Here is a 16,104-nt window from a genome sequence, read left to right as displayed (position 1 = left end):
TCTCTTTTACCTTTTTTTTTTTTTTTTTGGTACCGGGGGCTGAAGTCACGACCTCATGCTTGCCAGGCAAGCACTTCAACCACTGAGCTAGAGCTAGATCCCCAGCCCCCGCCTCTCTCTTATATTACTATTTATATTTTAGGTTTCTCATGTAATAGAATCCTGTGATAATCTTCTGCATCTGTTTCGTTTCTCCACTTCACAAGATCCATTCATTTTTCTACAAATGATTTGAATTTATGATTTGTTTCTCTGAGACAGGATCTCATTATGGAATTTAGGCTGACCTTGAATTCACTAGATAGCCCAGGCTGTCCTGGAACTCTATGACCCTCCTGTCTCAGCTTCCCTAGTGCTGGTTTTAGGATTCTGCCGCCAAACCCAGCTGAATGGATCCTTCTTTATAGCTGAGTGATACTGCATAGTGTAAATATACCACATTTTCATTATCCATTGGTCTTGTTAGACATCTAGGCTACTTCCATGGGTTAGCTATTGTGAATTGTGCTGCTGTAGGCATGTATGCATATGTTGCTGTGGTATGAATTCTCTTACTCTTGGGAAAATACCCAAGAGAGATAGAGCTGGGTCAAAAATACAGTACCTGTAGTGTCATGAAAATGAAATAAAAATGTTTTTTTTTAATTTGATAGTTTTCATTTTGTGATTGCATTAAACAGTGTTTTCTAATACCTTATATATTATAGTTTGCTAAACTATTTTGAAGAGACCAGAGATTACATATTAATGACACATACTTTTGTTAAACAGTATTAGCAGTTTTTGGAAGTGAGTGTACATTATAAATGAACTGCTGATAATTATTAGAATATTTACTACACATTAGAAGTCAGTATTTTCTGGTTTATATAAACATTTATTACAGTTTAGCTGTTTGAGATTTGTGACATTTGAAACCATGGCATAATTAAAGTTTATTTTAGGCAGATAATTGAATATTCCTAAGGTATGGAATTTAATGTGAAACCCTTGTTTTAAATATGCCATGGTCATTTTGTATTCTGTCTTACTGATTTTTGTGCTTTAGATAATTGATAATACTGTCACACTGGGAGGCAAATGAATCCAGAAGAAGCTTATCACTGTTTTGAAATGAATAGATTTTGAATTATACTGTCTGATAGATACAGTTTTGTATTATTTGATTTTGGTAGAAAGGAAAACAGTACTTGTGTATTTCAGAAATAAATGTCACATAGCTTGAAATTTAAAATTAGATGAACTATATGCATGTACAATACGTATGTATTTTCTGTAAGCCAGTATACGTTGATAAAGACTGGACTTGAACTTGCTGCGTGGCCTGGGCTGTCATCCAACTCAAGATCCTCTTGCCTCAGCCTCCCAGATCCTTGGATTACAATTTCTGTGCACCACACCCAGCAGATGATCTTTATTAAGAGGATTTTGCTTTACTGTGCAACAGCTACTTTTACCGTTCTCTAAATTTTGGAGAGTAATTCAAATTAGGTCAAGACTTTATGGCTGAAACATACTTTGAGTCCTTTTGGGCCCTCTTTGCAAGTGAGAAACTGAGGGTAAAAGGAGTAAAAGGTTGCACATAATTGGTTAATAATAAAAGTTGGTTAGTGAGAAAGGCAGGATTAGAATCCAGGTCTTGTACCCTTACTTAGTTTAGTGTGCTTTTCATTATGGGAAGCTATAAACATGGAAATGATCCTGAAAACTGAACTTCATTCCTTTTTAGGCTAGTCAGCGTTTCCTACAACATAGCTTAAGTAACACTACTTTAGGGAATAGAAATTATAGATACTGTTTAGTGTCTGCGATTAAAAAACTCAAGATCTCAGCATTAATCTAGTATGAGATAAAGTGTATGCAGTATTTATTTACTTTTAAAATAGTTTAGATCTGTAGAAAAGTTGCAAAGGTAGTAAAGAGAATATCCGTATACTTTGCATTCACCTTCCACTGTTGATAATTTACATTAGTGTGTTATGTTTGTCATAGTTAAACCAATATTAACTAAAATCTACACTCAAGTTTCTTTGCTTTTATCCTTTACCCATCTAGGACCCCATCCAGTGAGGATACTACATTATATCATAACATGTAATGTTTTAAAATTTGTCACTTATACTAGTGTTGCAATGGGAATCTAGTCTCCTTTCCCCCAACCCCTTTTTCTGTATTTTTGAGGCAGGGTTTCATTATGTAGTTTAGGCTGGCTTGGACTCATTGTGTAGCCCAGACTGGCTTTGAACCTGTGGCAAACCTCTTACCCCAGTCTCCTGAGTGCTGGGATTACAGGCGTGTGCCATCATGCCTGGCTTCTAGTCTCTTTGAATGTAGATGTTTGTAAAATGTCCTTAATGAGAAGTTCAGAAAAAATGAAATATTTTTCTTTGAGAACAGAGTAAGTGTATGTAAGCTATATGGACAGAAAACACAACCAAAGTAAACCCTTTTCAGAAGAGGGCAGCTTTGTTTATGTTAGTGGAAGAACTAGTTCAGTTTTCCCTACTGTCTATAATAGGCTGGTCTGGCATTATGGACATGTTCTTTATTTTTGCTACTGGGGATCGAACTCATGACCTCATGCTTGCCAGGCAGGTGCTTATTTGACAGAGCTAAATCCCCAGCCCTGGACATGTCCTTTAATGACTACTCTTAGTTTTTTCATGTTTTGATGAAAATACTTAGCTATAAACAGAGTTTGGGAAGTAGGAACAGAAGAAAATTCTTTGTGTAAATCATAACTTAGAATCTTTGAACTAAGCAATGAAAGAACTAAGCTAGTGTATTTCCATCTTGAGATTTGTTACTGATTACTGGATTTTCTTGATGCTCTTGAGATATATATATCTATATTTATATATGTTTTTGAGAATGATTAAATAATGCAGTCTGGCTATACAGGCAGGCCTTTGTTTTTAGAGTAGTTTGGGGAGCTAAAAATTACATGCAAACTGAAATTGTTCAGAGCAGTCTAGGTAAGTAGAAAAGATCTTTGGGGAAAAAAAAAGGACCTTTGAAAAAAGTTTGTCAAAATATTAAGAATCCTTTTGGTTGGTTACAAATTATAGGAAAATTTTAAAAAGTAAAATTAATATTTAGTACATTAAACTTTAAAATGATAGTGCAACTAATAATTAGGGCATTTTATTTTCTTATAGAAACTTGTAGTTTGAACAGTGCTTTCCATCATCTTTTTTTATATTTCTTTTTAAATTTTTTAATTTAAAAAAAAGTAAAAATAACAATACAACAGAGTTCCTAAACAGTCTAGTAGGATAGTAACAATAATTACACATTGTTTATTGCTATTTTCTTCCTGTAAGACTTACTGTACAGAACGAGAAGCATCTTTTCTAAGCTTTGCATCGCCATGTTCTTAAGATTCTGTTACCTACCAGTATTTATCATTTTGGCTTTAAGTATTTGGAACCATCTTTGATAACTGTTCTTTTAGAAGTTTTGCATGTCTAGGAGGATCATTTTTTTTGTCACAACCAACTTCCTCATTTGCATTTATTAAGTTCAGTTTCAGTTTTTCTGGGTGCTGATTGCAGCTCATTTTTAAATTGCTGTATTTGCCTTATTCAGTTGTAGTAGTTTTTTTTATATATTTGAGATAGAATTCCCTTACCAGATGGATGATTTGCAAGGTCTTTCTCCTATTCTTTTAAGTTGTCTTCACTTTCCTTCAAATATTGTCCTTCAGAACTCAAAGGTATTACATTTTATGAAGACCAGTTTATTTTATCTACTAAAATGAAAAGGCTGGCTTTTGATATATCTTCATTATCTATGGTTTGTTCTTTGTTTAAAAAATGTTATGTCGAACCTAATCCCAGCAAGCAGGAGGCTGAAGCAGGAGGATTACTGCTAGTTTGAGGCCAGTCTGTGCTGCAAAGTGAGTTCAAAGCCAGCCTGATCTGCATAGTGAAACACTTTCTCAAAAAGACCCCCACCCCGCCCAAAAGTTATGTCAAAATACTGTATGTGTTAATTGATCTTCCATCCAAATACTCACCAGGCCTGACCCTGCCTAGCTTCTGAGATCAGACGAAATTGGGCACGTTCAGGTGGTATGGTTGTAGAATGTATTTTCTAATTGATGATCCAATTATTATTTTACATAATTACCATGTGATGGGAGAAGAATCTAAACTTCATCTTTCCAAGTGAGGTTTAATTTCACATTAAAAAAGAGTTAAATAGATACATATCTGGCATATTGCAGATATGTATATTCAGAATATGGCATATTCTTTGGAAATACAGTAATTATGTGACAGATTTTGCAATCCAGTGATTGGAATGTTATTGTAAAGTACAGTGCATGGCATGGTATACTATTCATGCTAGTGTTACCTTGCTATTGAAATTATAGGTTATGGTTTATGAAGCAGTACTACTGAGTGGCTGATTTCTTCAGGGCACATGTTAAAGTTATTGAAAAGTCTAATTTTCTGCAGTGATTACCTCCTAAGCAGTGATCAGGAGGAGCAGCTTTTTATTTTGTTTCATGTAGTTTTCTGACTGTAGAAATTAACTATAGCTTCTTGGACTCACAGGAGGGCAGTTAGACCAATTTAGTGGTCTCTCAGAAGACCTCACATCTTGTAGAGTGTATGTCATTCCTAGTTTTACTTAGGCATTAACACTAAAGAGGGTCCAGAGTATAACTTGCTTGATTTTCTACCACTGTGTAGTTCAGTGCTGGTAAATCTATGGTATGTGGTGAAGCTGTTTGTATCGTTGAAAGCTCTAAAAGATTTGCCATCATTGCTAGTTTATTGTTTGAAAAACTTCTCTTTATATTGAAGAGCTATGAGTGGTATAAACATAGTTTTTTTTCTGTAGAATGTTAAATGAGTGCTGTGTTTTCCCTTGGCCTGTGTCATTCAGATAACCTCTTGTGTAGCAGGGCAAAATTTGCAGTCTATTGCTTTGTGTTTGGATGAATCTACTGAGTGGTTGTTTTCCCCCCTGGGCTGTAAGATCTTGTGGAAAAGATCATTGTGTTTACTGTCAGCAGCACTTGTTATAGGTTGGTTCATAAATATTGAGAGAAAAGGACTGAAAATAAGTGTCCATGATAAATGCACTTTTGAGTGCCTGCAGTTTTCTCATTATTTTCTGTGGTACTTTTTTTTTTTTTAAAGTGGTACAGTTTCTGTGTCGGAATGAGAAAGTGGCTCAAGTAAAATTTAGGTTTTTCCTTTGTACCATGCAACATTTTACTAAGTTTTGTGTTCAGGTAATTTTTCTGAAGTAAAATAGTACTAAGAACATTTTATTCTAAAATATACTCGTTATATATAAAGAAACTGAGTTGCTTACTTCCCTCTTACTTAGTTGTTAGTGTCAGGCAAATAGACTTCTGAATGAACTGTTGCAGGTTGGTAGGTGGCTGGGGCCTGAGAGTGTGCTTTTGATAGTAAGCTAAAGAGTAACTTTCTGATTCATATTGCTCTGTATATAATATATCTTTCATATTACAGGACTCAGATCCTTTACTCCAGAGGTTTTTCTACTTGAACTTGGAGGTATAAATGCTTCAAATGTTCAAACTTTGATTTGAATTTAGATTTTTCAGGTATATTTTTATCTATTGTATGTCATCAATTCAAAGATACATTTAAAATCTAGAACAGGTATATATTTTATACCTAGTTTTTTTTATTTCTTAAGGTAATGGTACACTGTATCATGGATGTTTTTATTCTAATTTTTATTAGTACATGTTTGTGGAGCATAATGATCACATCATGGGGAGCTGACATATGTACATAGCATATCTTAATTTACATTTCTTTTTCTTCTCTTCCTTTCCCTTTGTTAGCATCCCCATCCTCTGCCCATTTGCAAAGCACCTTCCTGTTTGTTATTGTCATCTACCTTATTTTGCTCTTTATGCTTTGGATTTTTTTATGTAGAATAAACTATGTGATATTTAACCTGTATCTGATTTCATTTAACATCTCAAAGTGCACCCATTTTCCTATAAATGACTCAAATTTATCTGTCTTTATTAGAGAGTAATACTTCATTGTGTAAAACACCGTATTTTTTTACCCATTCATCTGTTGAAGAATGTATAGGCTGCTTCCAAAGTTTAGTTGTGTGAGTTGTGCTGCTATATGCATACATGTATATCATTATAGCATATCTTTAACTCTAGAAAGGGAATAGCTGGGAATTTCTAGTTTTAGTTTCTTGTTGGGGAATCTTCTCTTGATTTCTATACTGGTTGTACCAGTTGTTAATCCCACCAGTAATGCAGAAGGGTTCTTTTTCCACTAGCAACCATGCCAGCATTTGTTGTTATGTGGTTTCTTGATGGTAGGCAATCTTCTAAAGATGGAATCTCAGTGTCTTTTTATTTGCATTTCTCTAATGGCTGGAGATGTTGACCATTTTTCATGTGTTTATTGGCTATTTGTCCTTCTGAAAGTGTTCTTTTCAGTTACCAGTTTTTTGATTTGGCCTTGTATTTTGGAGGATCTGTTACTTATTTGCTATGTGGAATTCCCTATGTATTCTAGATATTAATGCTCTGGGTTGCTTGCAAACATTTTATTGTGTTTTATGGGTTGTCTCTTCATTTTGTTGTTGCCTTTGTTGTGTATAAGGTTTTTATTTTGTTGTGTTCTTTTTGTTGATTCTTGATGTTATTTCTTGTACAGCTGGGTTTTGTTCAGAAAGTGCTTGCCTCTGCCCACGACCTCAACAGCTTTATCTATTTCATCTTCCAGTAGATTGTTTTGGTTTTAATATTTAGGTCTTTGATCCATTTTGATTTTAATTTAGTATGTGATACAGATCTAGATTCAGTCTTCTACATGTGGATAGCCACTTTTCCAAGCACCCATTTGTTAAAGAGGCTGTGCTTTGTCCAGCATATATTTTTGTCCTTTTTGTCAAAGATTAGCTAGCTGAATGTGCCTGGGGTTATTTCTTCAACCTTTATTCTGTTCATTTGTCTACCCATCTGTTTTTTGTCCCAATATTTCCATTGGGGTTGCTTTTTTTTTTGGTCTTTTTGAGACAAGTTTTCACTATCCAACTTAGTTTTAGGCCAAGTTCAGACTGGCCCAAGCTGGCTTCAAACTTACAGTGATCTTTTGCCTCAGCTTCCTGAGTGCTGGGATTCCCAGCTGCAATTGGGATTGCATTGTATCTGTATATTACTTTTGGGAGTATGGCATTAAAGACAATATTGGTTTTGCCTATCCAACGGGCTATTTTCTGATATCCTTTTCAGTCTCCTTTTTCAGAGTATTGCAGTTTTTGTTATAGAGGTCTTTCACTTGCTTGCTTAGGTTAATTCTTATGTATTTAATTTTTCTTGAAGCTATTGTGAATGATATTATTTCCCTAATTTTTTTCTTGGTAGATTTCACTGCTGGTAAGCAGGAATGTTGTTGGTTTTTGTGTGTTGATTTTGTACTCTGCTACTTTGCTGAATTTTTCATTAGTTCTCGGAGTCTTGTCTTAATTACTTTCGTTTTGCTGGTACAAAATATCTGAGGTACAAGTTACAGGAGGAGAGGTTTATAAAGCTCATGGTTTGTAGAGGTTTCAGTTCATAGTCAGCTGTTTCCAAGGCAGGATGGTGTGGCAGAGGGGCATTACAGGAGAAACAGTAGAGCAGGTAGGAAGCAGCAAAACAAAGCAGTGAGGCTCCCCTTCCCTTTTTATCCCATCCAGGAGCAAGTCTATTGGATGGTACCACCCCCACCCAGGGCATGCCTTCACATTATCCATGCCCAGAACTATGCTAAACCAGTCAGTATACTAATTTAGTTGTCAAACCTTGAATCCGTTTTTACACAACTGAAATCCAGCCACCCCTGAAAAGCCCCACCTATAAGTACATGAGTCTTAGGGAGACATTTACTTACAAGATAGAACAAATCTCTTGGTGGTGTTTTTTGAATCCTTTGTATTAAAGATCATGTTTCCTGCACACAAGGATAGTTTCACTTCTTGTTTCCCTATGTATATACCTGTTATTTTTTCTCTTGTTTGATTGCTCTGGCTAAGTTTCAAGTTCTACATTGAATAGGAGTGATAATAGTGGACATCTTGTCTTGTTCTGATTTTAGAGGAACAATTTTCAGTTTTTTCCCCATTTAATATGATGTTGGCAGTAGATTTGTTATGAATGGCTTTTATGAGATTGAGATAGGGTCCTATTCAGTGTTTTGTCAAAAATGGATGTTGCATTTTGTCAAAGGCTTTTTCTGCTTCTATTGAGATGATTATGATTTTTGTCTTTGCTTCTGTTTATGTAATGCATTATATCTCTTGATTTATATATGTTGAACTATCCTTGAGATGAAGCTTTAGATGCTATGAAACTATTTAAGATTATTTAAAAGTCTGTTAAGAGGCACTCATTGAGGTGACTATATACTAGATTTAAAATAGTTAATATAAAAGTATTAACATGTTTTCTCATTTCCTAACTGAATACTGAGCAATTGTTATTATATGCAATTTAAACTTAAATGTGTTCCAGTGAACTACAGTATATTTCTAGTCTCATGCAGTTTTTTCCAATGTTTATTTTGGAGATTAAGGTTAAAATTGTTGTACCTGTAAACTTTCTTTTCAGCAGAATAATATTGCTTCTGAATTTTTTTTCTGTGAACTGTAAATGAAAATTTAACATTAAACCAACATTTGTATAAATGCACAGTGTCTGAGTGATGACTGTAATTTATTTCCAGAGATTTTTTTTTTTTAACCTTTTTCATTTTTATCGGTACCGGGGATCGAACTCACGACCACCTGCTTGCAAGGTTTTCCAGAGATTTTTAAAAATATGTTGCCTGTTGTCAATACATGAGTATTTGTGACATGTTTGACATTTTTTATGTCAGTAAATAGTATTCCTAATTCTTGGGCTGTAATGGATGTTTTTGAATGGCCCGGTGATTTTTAGCTCAGTGGCCTACGTGCCTGCTGGGCAGCCCCCCCCCCCCCCCCAAAAAAAAAAGAAAGAGATGTTTTTGAAACAAACACCCAGTTGGGGTTATGGGGCCCAATTGGGATTATGAAATAGGGATTCTCTGGAATAGAGAACTGTTATGGGGATTAGTGATTCCGATTTGTTTTTTACTGAGTAAACGTTCAGAGTTAATAGGATGGTAGGCCCACCCAGTGAGGAATTCCACTGCTGATGCTGAAGGGGAACAAGTGTCTATAGTCCAGAACAAAACAAAGGGTAGTGATCATATAGCATGACGTTATTTATTTTCTTAGTGTTCTAAAACATCCTCATATAGAGGAAAAGGCCCAATCTTTTATGTTTTAAAATAGAATTTATTATGTATATGTAAGGTGCACATATGTATTAGGTATGTTTATTTAGTAAAAATGACTACTGGAGTGAAATCAATAAATAGCCATCATTGTGTATACTTTACCCAGTTTCCCATGAAGCAACAGCAGGTGTAATCTACTAATTTAACAAAAGTGCTGAGTATGCTGTGCTTGTTAATGATAGTCTTTATGTATGTTAGATCTTCAGGGTTACTCATCTTTTATTTCTGCTGTTTTGTATCCTTTGGGCTACAACTCCCCATTTTCTTCCATCCTGACCCTGGTAACTACTGTTCGTTCTCTGTATAGTTGACCTCTTAAAGAATTTTTTTAAGATTCCACAGGTCCAGTGAGCTTATTTTATACATTACCCGCCACCGCCATTATTGAGAATTGAACCCAGGACCTTCACACTGAGCTACATCTCTAGCCCTTTTTTATGTTTTATTTTGTGACAAGATCTCTATATATTGCCCAGACTAGGCTGGAGCTTTCAGTCTTCCTGCCTCAGCCTCCCACTGGGATTACAGGCATGTGCTGTCATGTCTAGTAAGGGCTCAGTGAGTTTAAGATTTAAGTTGTAGGTTCTGTTTGGTGTTGTACTGATGTATGTAAGAAAGTGTTTGATAATTATGGTTTTTATGTATGTGTTGCTATGTAGTTAATATAATTAATGTACTTTAAAGTGACATTGTGTAATGTTTTGAATAATGTGATATAATTTACCTATGTATGACAGTTTCCCTCTTGTTTTTGTACTGCTAACATTTTTGTTGAGATTGCTTTTCCAGGTGTCTTCTGCTATGTAGTTACTTCAAAACTTAGTGACTTCAAAGACTTCAAACTGTGATTTGTTCTTTTTTATGATGTGGGAGTTGACTGAATGGTTCTGCTGGTCTTAGGGTCACTGACCTGGCTGAGGCACAGCATGGGCTGCTGTGGCCTCTGTAGGTGATCAACTTCAATTTTTTCATATCCTAGTGGTGTTAGAGTGGTCAGAATGTTTTACATAGTGGTTGGCTTCTAAAACCAAAGCAGAGGTTACCGGGCCTCTTAAAAGGAAACCCAGGGCCTGACCAGCGTCCCTTGTGATAATTCTCACAGGAAGAAGAGGGAACGGGGCCTGGTCAGGAGTAGGTGTAACGTGGTGCACAGTGGCACTGTAGGCTGTTTGTACCCTGTGTTTAGTCCTTGAGGGACTTTTAAGTTAAGGATATAAGTATTTGAAAATTGTATTTTGTCAAGTTACCTTTTCAGCAATGTTTCTAGTGCCACTAATGATATGTAAATATATTTTCCATAGTTCTACCAGCATTGTATTTAAGTTAATAGGTGTGTGATCGCTTATAGTTCTTGTAGTTGCATGTTTTTATTTACTAGTTGTATTTCGTGTTACCCACCTAGATTTTAAACATTGGAAGAATATGTTGAATCTATATGTATATCTATGTCTCTACCTTGGCTTTCTCAGATTCTAAATTATTCTTCCCACGTCTTTTAATTACTAGTATATTTGAACTCTCCCCTTTTTCATTCTTCTTCGCTCAGAAGTGATCACTATTCTGATTGTTTGAAGATTTTTCTTCACAAATATATTTATACATTTGCCTATGAGGACTATAAAGGGTTTTATGTGTAACTTTTTTGGTTTATTTTTTATTTTCAGTGGCATAGTACACATACAGTTTATCATTACAACCATCGTATTCTGTATCGTTCAGCAGTATTACATTGTTGTGCAACCTGTTTCTAGAGCAGTGGTGGCGAACCTGCCGGCCTCATGCCACAGTGGTGTTGAAAGCTCTAAAAGGTTCACCATCATTGCTCTAGAGCTTTTTCATCTTGCAAAACTCAAATGCTGTCCATTAAATAACAGGTTTTTAAAATTGCAGTCTTAATTGCTATTTGAGGCCATATTCCTTTATTTTGACTACAGCAGACTATACTGTTACATGCCATGTTGTGGGAGCTTTTTCTAAATTGTTTCTGTTTAAAGTGCTCAGTTAACACTTTTGTTCTTGCCTTTCTGGGAGCATTTGCCTGGGTTTTTGCAAGCCTATGCTTGGATCACTGTAGACTTTTTCATTTGGTTTACCAGAATTTTACGTTTATTCTAACTTTAGCAGCCAGTGAGCTTCTGATCTGTACATCTTTGCCCAAACCAGGAGTTGTGAGATAAATCATTATGGCTTTATGTTTCAGTGATTACTGGTGAGTTTGGATGTATTTTATGTTTATTGATCATTCCTATTTCTTTTGCTGTAAACCTTCTTTTTAAATATATGCCTATTCTGTCTAGTTTGAAACCCGGCATTTTGTCTTTTTTATCTTTCAGTCTTTGGCCTTTTATATCTTTCTGTCCTTGTTTTCATTTATCTTTTGTTAAATTTGTGTTATATTTTAGTCAGGCTTCTGTGTCTTTTGGTTCATTATTGTTGTAAGAATTCTAAAGCCTGGTTTACTCTTCATGTTTATACATTTAATTTGCATAGACTTGAATCTTTTTTTTTTTTTTTTTTTTTTTTAATATTTTGAGACAGGTTCTTGCTATATATCTAGTCTGGTCTTGAACTTTTCATCTTTCTGCCTCAGCTTACCAGAGTGCTGGGATTATGGGAATGGACCACAATGCTTAACTAGAATTAGTTCTTATGTATTGTGAGAGAATTAGTTCTTATGTGTTTTATTTTTCCATGTTGATAAAATGTCCAAATATTATTAACCTTTCACATTTTTTTCTTTTTAAAATTAACTTCAGATTTAAGAAAAAGTTAAAATAGTACAAAGAATTACCAGTGACTTCACCCAGATTTATCAAATGTTAATATTTAATATTTTTTGCATGTTGCTTAGGTTTTCTCCCTCCTTACCCTAGAAGAAACACATGATTTTGTTTTTGGATCATTCAAGTTAACAGAAATATGCCTTTTCAGCCCTGAATACTTAATTGTGTATTTATTGAAAGCCAGAACATTTTTATTACAACAATGTAATTATTAATATCAGGAAATTAATATTGATGAAGAGCTTGTTTGCAGGACCTGTTCATATGCTGCCACTTTGCCTGTTAGTGTCTTTTTGGGCAAAATAATGATCTGTTTTTCTGGTAACAAGGTTGCATTTGATCAGATGCTGCTTCTGAATACAACATTTTCATGTATGTCTGCTTTGGGGCTCTTCTTTTTTTATTAGCCTATTGATTTCTGCACTAATTCTGCATTATTCTCACTGTATAAGCTGATGAGGAAATCTTAATAGGCAGTGTTCCTCTGTTTTTCCTTTTTAAAATCAAATATTTGAGTTCTAAACTTCTGAGAATTTAGAGAATTCTAAACTGAGAATTTAATGTTTAAATGTTTTTATTAATACTTTAAGCACTGTAAAACTAGAAAGTAAATCCCTATTTCTTGTTTTTTAAATTTTATCTTTTTGGCAGTACTGGGGCTTGAACCCAGGGCCGTTGCACTGAGGTGTATTTTTTGGCCCCTTTTAATTTTTAACGTTTGAGTCAGGGTCTCAAATGGTTGCCAAGTTGCTGAACTCAAACTTGATTCTCCTGTAGCATCCTTCCGAAGAGCAGGAATTACAGGCATACACCACCATGTCTGGTGCTATTTTTGATCTGAATCTCCTAGAATGGAAATTCACAGTGGTGTACTGATTAGGATACTTGAATATGAATAGTATTAAGAAGCCTGAAGTCAATCCTTGATTTGTTTTAACTAATCAAGTTGACCAATTGGTCCCATAACCTTTTTTTTGTCTGTCTTGAGACCCAGAGTATAGATCTTTCACTGTAACTTTTGTGATGCAATATCCCCACCTTGTGGCTTTTTTCTCTTTGCAGGAGTTAGTTAGGTAAAATGAGACCAGCATGTTCTAGCCCCACATTGAAAACATAGCTTACTCCGTATTTTTGGTTGAGTAAAATAACAAAATCATCATAGCAGCTGTAATCTTTAAATGTTAGCATTGCCAGTAATGGGTATGTTAATCTTAGAATCACTTTTCCAAAATGCTATATAGAGGGATGGTGAAAAGTGTAACCGTAACTAGTTTGTCACATTTAGGACACTTAAGGGAACTAATTTTACTTTGTTTTCTTTGTAGTTTTAGATGCTTATAAAGGTTACCTGACTGAATTGGTTACAAACAGGAGGCAAAAAATTCAACTCAAATTTAGAATTATCATAATGGTTGTTTCTTCGATATCGGGGATTGAACTCATGACTGCCTGCTTGCAAGGCAGGTGCTTATGCTGCTAAGCTAAATCCCCAGCCCCATCCTATTGTGTTAGATTATCTGGGGGTGAAACACAATGATGCTTAAATTGTTCGGTTCTGACCTGTGTTGTTCTGTTACAGTGTCCTCTTTTATCTCAGTCTCCACCCTTTTTAAAAAATTAATTATTTTTTTCTTTTTTTTTTTTTAAATTAAGGGAAAACTAGATTGGGAAATAGCGGGATATATTATAGTAACTTTTTGTTTTCCTATTGACCTGATTTGAACTCTAGTGTTGCTCTCCCCATCTTGTTCTGTCTGATTTTGCTGTGTTCTATTTTGTTTGATGGTGTCAAGTTTGAGGATACAGGCAACCGCTTTGGAGTCAATGGGATTTACTGTGATGCCCATTATGGTTTGACTATTGTCTTCTTTTGAAGTCCTGTAAGGTCTCCAGTGTAGGTTTTGTTGGTCTTGTTCTGTACTGTTTTGATCAATTCTATTATACCTGATGATATAAGGCAACTCTTTTTAAAAATAGCAAGAGGCACAATGGTAGCCATTTTTGATCACCTGATACTCTGTTTTTGCATCATGTACTGTGCCCATCCTTCTGTTCTGACTCTGTTTTGTTTAGTCACGTTAGGTTTTATTCTCTTCAAAAAAAGTAATAAGAACTGTGGGAGTAAAAAAATCCAGAAAGTGTGGTTGTTATTGTAAAAAAGAGAGGAAAGGAAGATGGTCTAAGGGATGTAACTGCATGTATGTTTGAGTGTGTAGGATGGAAAACTATATTACTGAGCTTTTGTTGGATCATTGAACGGAACTGTCTGCAATGTCACTGTATGAATGTCCACTTTATATGCTTTAGTTTTATAATTTGGACAACTGTTTCTAAGATGCAGTGTGTAACCTATTAACTAGTGATTTCTTACTGTATATTTTTTCCTTGAAATTCTGTATTATTTGTACCCTGTTACTGCTTTGTTTTTTAATTTCCTTTCTTTTTTTCTCTTAAAAAAATTAGAATTATTCCTGGGGGAATAACTTGATAATGACAAGGATAATCAGGGTTGTTTACTATTACTTCAGAGAGAGCAGTTCAGTAGCAGTAGATTATGGGGATTATGACTACTGCTTTCAAAAAATAAGAAAAGTAGTTGTCTCAGTGTTATATAAATAGAAATTTAGAACTTAAGATAAATTTCCATACAGAAATTCGTAAGGAGCTATTATTGTCAACAACTTAAGATGGAGGTAAATCGAAGTTTTAGGTCATTCCATTTAATATGGATCCTAAAATGATCATAGTCAACATTTGTTTAAGGTGAATTACCTTAGGAAGTTTCACAGTGATACATTTGAGGTAGGAACTGTTGTTATCTGACTTTAACTACTGAGTAACACTTGTCAGGGTGACCCTGAGAAGTCACGTGAGCTCCTCAGTTTCCAGTGCTTTTAGGATTAAATAGAAAAACTTAAAATATCACTTAATGTATATATAAACAAATGTTTAAGATTTGTTACTATGATTTATAACACTTCTTAAATTCTGTACTTATGATTTCCAGTCATTTTTACAAAGCATAGTACATGAAGTGTAGCTAATGTTCGTTTGATTTTAAAGGTATACTGTATACCTTTCATTATATGTGCAGAAGGATTACTATGAAATAGGAAATAAAAGAGGTGTTTTGGTTTCAGAGGGTGAGAGAAGTTACACAAAATGATATAGCTGCTTTTAAGGAGATGGCATTTTTTTCTTCTTACCTTGAAATTTTATGTGGTGTGTGTGCCTGTGCAAGGAGAACCATGTGCAAGAGCACCAGAAACAGGATTCTAAGGGCATGTTCATATTTTTAATTTAACCTGTGATAAGTTTGGGGATGTGTCATAGTAGATGCTGTTGAGAACATGGAAGACCTCTCTTTTGGTAGAGTCCTGGCCAGTAGTCCTAGGAGAGATTATGGGAAATGGACAGTAGTAGTTGGAATCCAGGGCCTGGAAGTCAAAATGATGGGAAAGACCATTCATTGAGAAAGAAGACATAAAAACTGGCAATAAAGGAGATTCGAGGCAGAGATATTTCTGTGTTAGGATCTTAGGAATACCTTACGGAGTGCTGAGGTCTATCCAGTAGAAACGTGTGACATAGAGAAGTTTGAGAAGGTTCAGTGGGGGGTGTGAAAATTTTGCTAGGTTGGGCCAGAAGGCTAAAGGAATGTCCTAGGAAACTAGGAATATAAAATTTGTTCTCAAATCAATGTAGTACACCCCACTGAGGCAGTTGAGTGATGGTACTGACCCTGCAGTGGAAGGCCTTTTTAACTAAGTTCCGCAGCCCTAATGGAGACAGCAGAGTATGGAGTACGTGCAGAGCTACTCCAGCATTCTAGAAAACTCTTGTTGCATTTTTAAAGATGGAACACAGTTGTCACTGAAAATCTTCAGAGTTTATGCGAACTTTCTGCTTATGCCTGTTGATTTGATCAGAGTCTTTGGTGTTTTAGGTAGGGAAAACGTTCATTTTATGGTGATTTCCTTGTTACTGAAAACAGTTAA

The 16,104-nt window shown here is 35.1% G+C and overlaps 1 protein-coding gene across 4 annotated transcripts in view; it reads left to right on the top strand.

Moving 5' to 3' along the window:
- Nucleotides 1-16,104, top strand: part of Ube2v2 (ubiquitin conjugating enzyme E2 V2) — a 33,641-nt gene that overhangs the window by 1,522 nt on the left and 16,015 nt on the right. The gene's annotated exons all lie outside the window — the stretch shown is intronic.

Source organism: Cavia porcellus, unplaced genomic scaffold (assembly GCF_034190915.1).
Source record: "Cavia porcellus strain 051 isolate PalLab524CR breed Dunkin Hartley unplaced genomic scaffold, mCavPor4.1 scaffold_11, whole genome shotgun sequence".
Classification (NCBI taxonomy): domain Eukaryota; kingdom Metazoa; phylum Chordata; class Mammalia; order Rodentia; family Caviidae; genus Cavia; species Cavia porcellus.
The sequence above is the reverse complement of the archived record's forward strand: the minus strand, read 5'-3'. Positions and strand labels throughout refer to the sequence as shown.